An 8100-nucleotide genomic window follows, 5' to 3' on the forward strand; every position below is an offset into this window, starting at 1 on the left:
TTTTCTTTTGAAGTCAAATTTTAAAATGGCGCAAGGGGACTCATGTGCTTAAATATTCCAACTCAAGTTTTACTTTGTTCTCAGAGACACTTCTATATTGGAGGTTATGTGTGAGGTTTCAGTGTTATTAAGTTAATAGTAAGAACATAAGAATGTCCAAACCTTACCCCACAAATGATAATTTTTTCCCAGAGGAGTTCCTGGGGGACTGTGGAAGTTCTGAGCAGCAAAGAGGCATTGTGTTACAGTTCAGTTAGTAGCTGCACTCGATATTCAATATTCAAAATAGAATTTTGAAAAAGGCTGAGTTGGAGCATAAAGATTCAGATCCTTCCTCCTGCTCCTGCTCTCCCTTTTCCCAAGATGAAAAGAGCATATATCTTTTTTTTTCTCTCTTTTTTTTTTTAAACATCTTTATTGGAGTATAATTGCTTTACAATGGTGTGTCAGTTTCTGCCTTATAACAAAGTGAATCAGTTATACACATACATATGTCCCCATATCTCTTCCCTCTTGCGTCTCCCTCCATCCCACCCTCCCTATCCCACCCCTCTAGGTGGTCACAAAACACCGAGCTGATCTCCCTGTGCTATGCGGCTGCTTCCCACTAGCTATCTATTTTACATTTGGTAGTGTATATATGTCCATGCCACTCTCTCACTTTGTCCCAGCTTACCCTTCCCCCTCCCCGTATCCTCAAGTCCATTCTCTAGTAGGTCTGTGTCTTAAAACCAGTCGTTGAGTAAAAGACCAAGAGAGACTCCTGGGAGCCATGCTTTGTTTCCTGTTAAAGCAGAAAAGGGTGACAGGAAGAGGCATAGGCTCTGAATTTAAGGTCTCTTAGTCCTGCCCATTAACAACTTGGCCTAATCAACATACAGTTCTGACCAATTGGATTAACAGCTACTTTCTCAGAGGTGGGGAGGAAGAGGAGAGGCAAAAACTGGAAAGCATGGGGGTAGTCAGGGTTAGCACAGAGAAAATTACAGAAGCGCTCCCTGGTAAAATCCTATAGTTACTTATATGACAGTATAAATCCATCTGGGCTCTCTCACTAGCTGTGAACTACTTGCCACCTTCAGGCATGATTTAAACTGCCACAAAACAACCCACACAACTTTTATCTTCTACAGCCTGGAATCAGGCTGACTGCCTTGACAAGTAATAGACAACCACCTGCTTTAAAAAAAAAAAAAAATTGCCCCACTAACCTAGGATTCCTTGGGATTTCATCCCATTGAGAAGTGAGAATTTCAGCATCCATGAATTCTTTCGGCTGGATATAGCATGTTTGATACCTTCTAAATTAGTGTTTTCCATTGTATAAAATGCAGTTATATCTCCTGAAAGCATAAACTGCTAATTTGCCTATTTTAGCATATAATGGTCAGTAAAAATTAATGTGACATTGTCTTTTTTAAAATTTTATCACTTGTATTATTCTTCAGTTCCTAGCTTTGTATAAAAATAGGTAAAACTGTGCATGGATAACTCCACTCTTAGTAACTTTGAGGGAAGAAAACTAAGATAACGTCTTGAAAAATTTATACTTAAAAGATTATAGGAGATTGATTCCAGATGGCAGAGTAGAAGGACGTGCTCTCATTTCCTCTTACAAGAGCACCAGAATCACAACTAACTGCTGAACAATCATTGACAGGAAGACACTGGAACTCACCAAAAAAGATACCCCACATCCAAAGACAAAGGAGAAGCCACATTGAGATGGTAAGAGGGGCGCAGTCACAATAAAATCAAATCCCATAACTGCTGGGTAGGTGACTCACACTGGAGAACACTTATACCACAGAAGTCCACCCACTGGAGCGAAGGTTCTGAGCCCCACGTCAGGCTTCCCAACCTGGGGGTCCGGCCACAGGAGGAGGAATTCCTAGATAATCAGACTTTGAAGGCTAGCAGTATTTGCTTGCAGGACTTTGACAGGACTGGGGGAAACAGAGACTCCACTCTTGGAGGGCACACACAAAGTAGTGTGCACATCGGGACCCAGGGGAAGGAGCAGTGACTCAATGGGAGACTGAACTAGACCTGCCTGCTAGTGTTGGGGGGTGTCCTGCAGAGGCAGCAAGTGGCAGTGTCTCACTGTGAGGACAAGGACACTGGTAGCAGAAGTTCTGGGAAGTACTGCTTGGTGTGAGCTCTCCCAGAGCCCGCCATTAGCCCCACCAAAGAGCCCGGGTAAGCTCCATTGTTGGGTTGCCTCACTGCAAACAACCAACAAGGAGGGAACCCAGCCCCACCCATCAGCAGACAAGTGGATTAAAGTTTTATTGAGCTCTGCCCACCAAGGCAACAGCCAGCTCTGCCCACCACCAGTCACTCCCATCAGGAAACTTGCACAAGCCTTTTAGATAGCCTCATCCACCAGAGGGCAGACAGCAGAAGCAAGAAGAACCACAATCCTGCAGCCTGTGGAACAAAAACCACATTCACAGAAAGATAGACAAGATGAAAAGGCAGAGGGCTATGTACCAGATGAAGGAACAAGATAAAACCCTAGAAAAACAATTAAATGAAGTGGAGATAGGCAACCTTCTAAAGAAAGAATTCAGAATAATGATAGTGAAGATGATCCAGGACCTCAGAAAAAGAGTGGAGGCAAAGATAGAGAAGATGCAAGAAGTGTTTAACAAAGACCTAGAAGAATTAAAGAACAAACAAACAGAGATGAACAATACAATAACTGAAATGAAAACTACATTAGAAGGAATCCATAGCAGAATAACTGAAGCAGAAGAACGGATAAGTGACCTGGAAGACAGCATAGTGGAATTCACTGCTGCAGAACAGAATTAAGAAAAAAGAATGAAAAGAAATGAAGACACACTAAGAGACCTCTGGGACAACATTAAATGCAACAACATTCGCATTATAGGGGTCCCAGAAGGAGAAGAGAGAGAGGAAGATACAGAGAAAATATTTGAATAGATTATAGTCAAAAACTTCCATAACATGGGAAAGGAAATAGCCACTCAAGTCCAGGAAGCACAGCTAGTCCCATACAGGGTAAACCCAAGGAGAAACATGCTGAGACACATAGTAATCAAATTGGCAAAAATTAAAGACAAGGAAAATTATTGAAAGCAGCAAGGGAAAAATGACAAATAACATACAAGGGAACTCCCATAAGGTTAACAGCTGATTTCTCAGCAGAAACTCTACAAGCCAGAAGGGAGTGGCATGATATACTTAAAGTGATGAAAGGGAAGACCCTACAACCAAGATTACTCTACCCGGCAAGGATCTCATTCAGATTTGATGGAGAAATCAAAAGCTTTACAGACAAGCAAAAGCTAAGAGAATTCAGCACCACCAAACCAGCTCTACAACAAATGCTAAAGGAACTTCTCTAAGTGGGAAACACAAGAGAAGAAAAGGACGTACGAAAACAAACCCAAAACAATTAAGAAAATGGTAATAGGAACATACATATCGATAATTACCTTAAAAGTGAATGGATTAAATGCTCCAACCAAAAGACACAGGCTTGCTGAATGGATACAAAAACAAGACCCATATATATGCTGTCTTCAAGAGACCCTCTTCAGACCTAGGGACACATAAAGACTGAAAGTGAGGGGACAGAAAAAGATATTCCATGCAAATGGAAATCAAAAGAAAGCTTGAGTAACAATACTCATATCAGATAAAATAGAGTTTAAAATAAAGAATGTTATAAGAGACAAGGAAGGACACTACATAATGAACAAGGAATCAATCAAAGAAGAAGATATAACAATTATAAATATATATGCACCCAACATAGGAGCAACTCAATACATGAGGCAACTGCTAACAGCTATAAAAGAGGAAATCGACAGTAACACAATAATAGTGGGGGATTTTAACACCTCATTTACACCAATGGACAGATCATCCAAAATGAAAATAAATAAGGAAACAGAAGCTTTAAATGACACAATAGACCAGGTAGATTTAATTGATATTTATATGACATTCCATCCAAAAACAGCAGATTACACTTTCTTCTCAAGTGCACACGGAACATTCTCCAGGATAGATCACATCTTGTGTCACAAATCAAGCCTCAGTAAATCTAAGAAAATTGAAATCATATCAAGCATCCTTTCTGACCGCAACGCTATGAGATTAGAAATGAATTACAGGGAAAAAAACGTAAAAAACACAAACACATAGAGGTTAAACAATACGTTACTAAATAACCAAGAGATCACTGAAGAAATCAAAGAGGAAATCAAAAAATACCTAGAGACAAATGACAATGAAAACACGATGATCCAAAACCTATGGGATGCAGCAAAAGCAGTTCTAAGAGGGAAGTTTATAGCTGTACAAGCCTACCTCAAGAAACAAGAAAAATCTCAAAGAAACAATCTTACCTTACACCTAAAGGAACTAGAGAAAGAAAAACAAACAAAACCCAGAGGTAGCAGAAGGAAAGAAATCATCAAGATCAGAGCAGAAATAAGTGAAATAGAAACAAAGAAAACAACAGCAAAGATCAATGAAACTAATAGCTGGTTCTTTGAGAAGATAAACAAAATTGATAAATCATTAGCCAGGCTCATCAAGAAAAAGAGGGAGAGGACTCAAATCAATAAAATTAGAAATGAAAAGGGAGAAGTTACAACAGACACTGCAGAAATACAAAGTATCCTAAGAGACTACTACAAGCAACTCTATGCCAATAAAATGGACAACCTGGAAGAAATGGACAAATTCTTAGAAAGGTATAAACTTCCAAGACTGAACCAGGAAGAAACAGAAAATATGAGCAGACTAATCACAAGTAATGAAATTGAAACTGTGATTAAAAATCTTCCAACAAACAAAAGTCCAGGACCAGATGGCTTCACAGGTGAATTCTAGCAAATATTTAGAGAAGAGCTAACACCCATCCTTCTCAAACTCTTCCAAAAAATTGCAGAGGAAGGAACACTCCCAAACTCATTCTATAAGCCACCATCACCCTGATACCAAAACCAGACAAAGATACTACAAAAAAAGTAAATTACAGACCAATTTCACTGATGAATATAGATGCAAAAATCCTCAACAAAATACTAGCAAACAGAATCCAACAACACATTAAAAGGATCATACACCATGATCAAGTGCGATTTATCCCAGGGATGCAAGGGTTCTTCAATATACACAAATCAATCAATGTGATACACCATATTAACAAATTGAACAATAAAAACCATATGATCATCTCAATAGATGCAGAAAAAGCTTTTGACAAAATTCAACACCCATTTATGATAAAAACTCTCCAGAAAGTGGGCATAGAGGGAACCTAACTCAACATAATAAAGGCCATATACGACAAACCCACAGCAAACATCATTCTCAATGGTGAAAAACTGAAAGCATTTCCTCTAATATCAGGAACAAGACAAGGATGTCCACGCTCACCACTACAAACGTATGGACACCAAGGGGGGAAAGCCGCAGGGGGGTGGGGATGGTGGTGTGATGAATTGGGCGATTGGGATTGACATGTATACACTGATGTGTATAAAATTGATGACTAATAAGAACCTGCGGTATAAAAAATAAATAAAATAAAATTCAAAAGTTAAAACAAAGAAACAAAAAAACAACTAACACTAAACTTTCTTTGGGTTATTTGTATGGAAATATGTTAATATAAATGTTTCAGACATTACATGAAATTTCTAAAAGTCTTATATATTCTGGTATAATGTTATAAGTCATAATTCTAGTTATTATTTTTAAATGTATATCTCAGAAATAACTAAATTTCCTTGTCAACTACATTATTATGAACTTTCATCAAATCTTTAACCGTGGTCATTTTTAAGTCTTTTGTCATTTACAGACAGTTCTGGGTGTACTCTGATGCTTTTGCAAATATGTTCCTATAAAAGGGTTTCATCTTCAAGGAATTCATGGAAAAGACTCTGGCAAGCACAGGTTTCTGGTAACTGACTGTACTGCTGAACTGAATGAATAAGCATTTTCAGAACTCTAATGGAAAACTGATGAATTCATAAAAGTGCTAACAAAAGATCAAGATGAAAAAAAAAATTAATTACGTGGGACTAAGGGAACTGATGAGGATGATTATAATTTTTGTGACTTGCTGTTTGAATAAAAAAAAAAAAAAAGCACCGTTAACAATGAAAACTTGCTATGCCATGGCTTAGTATGGCCTGACTTGGAAATTTAGTTTCAGATGCTTTTGTGAATATACCAAGGAAAGAGGACCTAGGTGTATCTTATTCCCACTGGCCGCCAATAAATATTTGCTTAACGGAGAAAAAATTAATATATAGTATAGGAGAGAACCTGACAGATGCTTAACATTATTGAGTGATAGCAATGCCCAAACTCATCTGTGATCAAACACTATGAAGTATCCTCCTAAGGATAAACTTATTACAAATAAGAAGTGAAAATTCAATTATGGAGATGCTTTCAGTTTCAGCTCTGATATGCAGAAAGCTTGGAAGTTGTCACTGTATCTTGTCCTTACAAGATAATGCTGTACAAAATGAAAATCAGTGACTTTTCTCAGATGTGATTAATAAAACATGTAACTACGAAATAAAAAAAAAATAGGTGTATAGTGGTACCTCATGGTTTTAATTTGCATTTCCCTAATGACTAATAATGTTAAGCATCTTTTCTTGTACCTTATTTACCACCATATATCTTCCTTACTGATGTATTTGTTCAACTCCTCTGCCTGTTTTACAAATGATATTTTTGTTTTCTAATTGCGTTCTAAGAGAGTTCTTTACGTATTCTTGATACAAGTCCTTTATCAGACATATGATTTGCAAATATTTTCTCTCAGTCTGTGGCTTGTCTTTCATTCTTTTAAAAGTGTCTTTCAAAGAGAAGTTTTAACTTTGATAAAGTCCAGTTGATCAGTTTTGCCTTTTCTGAACCATGCTTTTGGTGTCATATTTAAGAAATTTTTGCCCAATTCAAGGTCATGAAAGTTTTCTCCTAAGTTTTTCTCCTAGGAGTTTTATAGTTGTAGATTTTGCATTTGATTTTATGATCCATTTTAAGTTAATTTTTGTATATGATACAAGGTACGGTTTGAAGTTCTCTTTTTGGTTTGTTTATTTTTTTGTTTTTTTTGGCACATGCCTGTCCTGTTATGCCAGCACCACTTGTTGAAAAGGCTACCCTTTCTCCACTAAATTGTCTTTACACCTTTGTCAAAAATCAACTGTCCACATATGTGTGCCATATGTGTGTGGGTTAGTTAATGGACTTGCTATTCTATTCCGCTGATCTATTTGTCTGTCTTTGCACCAATACCATACTCTCTTGATTACTTAGCTTTACAATAACTCCTGAAATCAGGTAATGTTAGTCCTTCAACTTTGTTTTCCTTTTTAAAGTTTGATATACAACTTTGGCTATTCTAGGTCCTTTTCCTTTCCATATGAATTTAAAAATCAGATCATCAAGGTCTATCCAAAAAAAATAATAAAATCTTGCTGAAGTTTAAAAAAAAAAACATAAAAAAGCCTGCAAGGGACTTCCCTGGTGGCACAGTAGTTAAGAATCCACCTGCCAATACAGGGAACATGGGTTTGAGCCCTGGTCCAGGAAGTTCCCACATGCCGTGGAACAACAAGCCCATGCATGACAACTACTGAGCCTGCACACCACAACTCCTGAAGCCACACACTTAGAGCCTGTGCTCTGCAACAGGAGAAGCCACCACAGTGAAAAGCCCAGGCACCACAATGAAGAATAGCCCCCACTGACTGCAACTAGAGAGAGCCCATGCACAGCAACAAAGATCCAACACAGACAAAAATAAATTAAAAAAAAAAAACCTGCAAACTTGAAGATAGAGAAATAAGATAATACAACTCAAAGAACAGAGAGAAAAAAGAATGAAGAAAAATGAACTGAGGGGTTGAGAATTGTGGGACATAATTAAGCACAGTAACATACACAAAATGGGAGTGTGTCAGAAGAAAAAGGAGCAGAGCAAAATATTTTTAAAAATAATGACTGAAAACATCCCAAATATGATGAAAAGCATTAACCTACGTATCCCAATTGTTCAACCAAGTCCAAGTATGATAAACATAGGAGAGC

The sequence above is a fragment of the Balaenoptera musculus genome, chromosome 5, assembly GCF_009873245.2.
Source record: "Balaenoptera musculus isolate JJ_BM4_2016_0621 chromosome 5, mBalMus1.pri.v3, whole genome shotgun sequence".
In the NCBI taxonomy this organism is placed as follows: domain Eukaryota; kingdom Metazoa; phylum Chordata; class Mammalia; order Artiodactyla; family Balaenopteridae; genus Balaenoptera; species Balaenoptera musculus.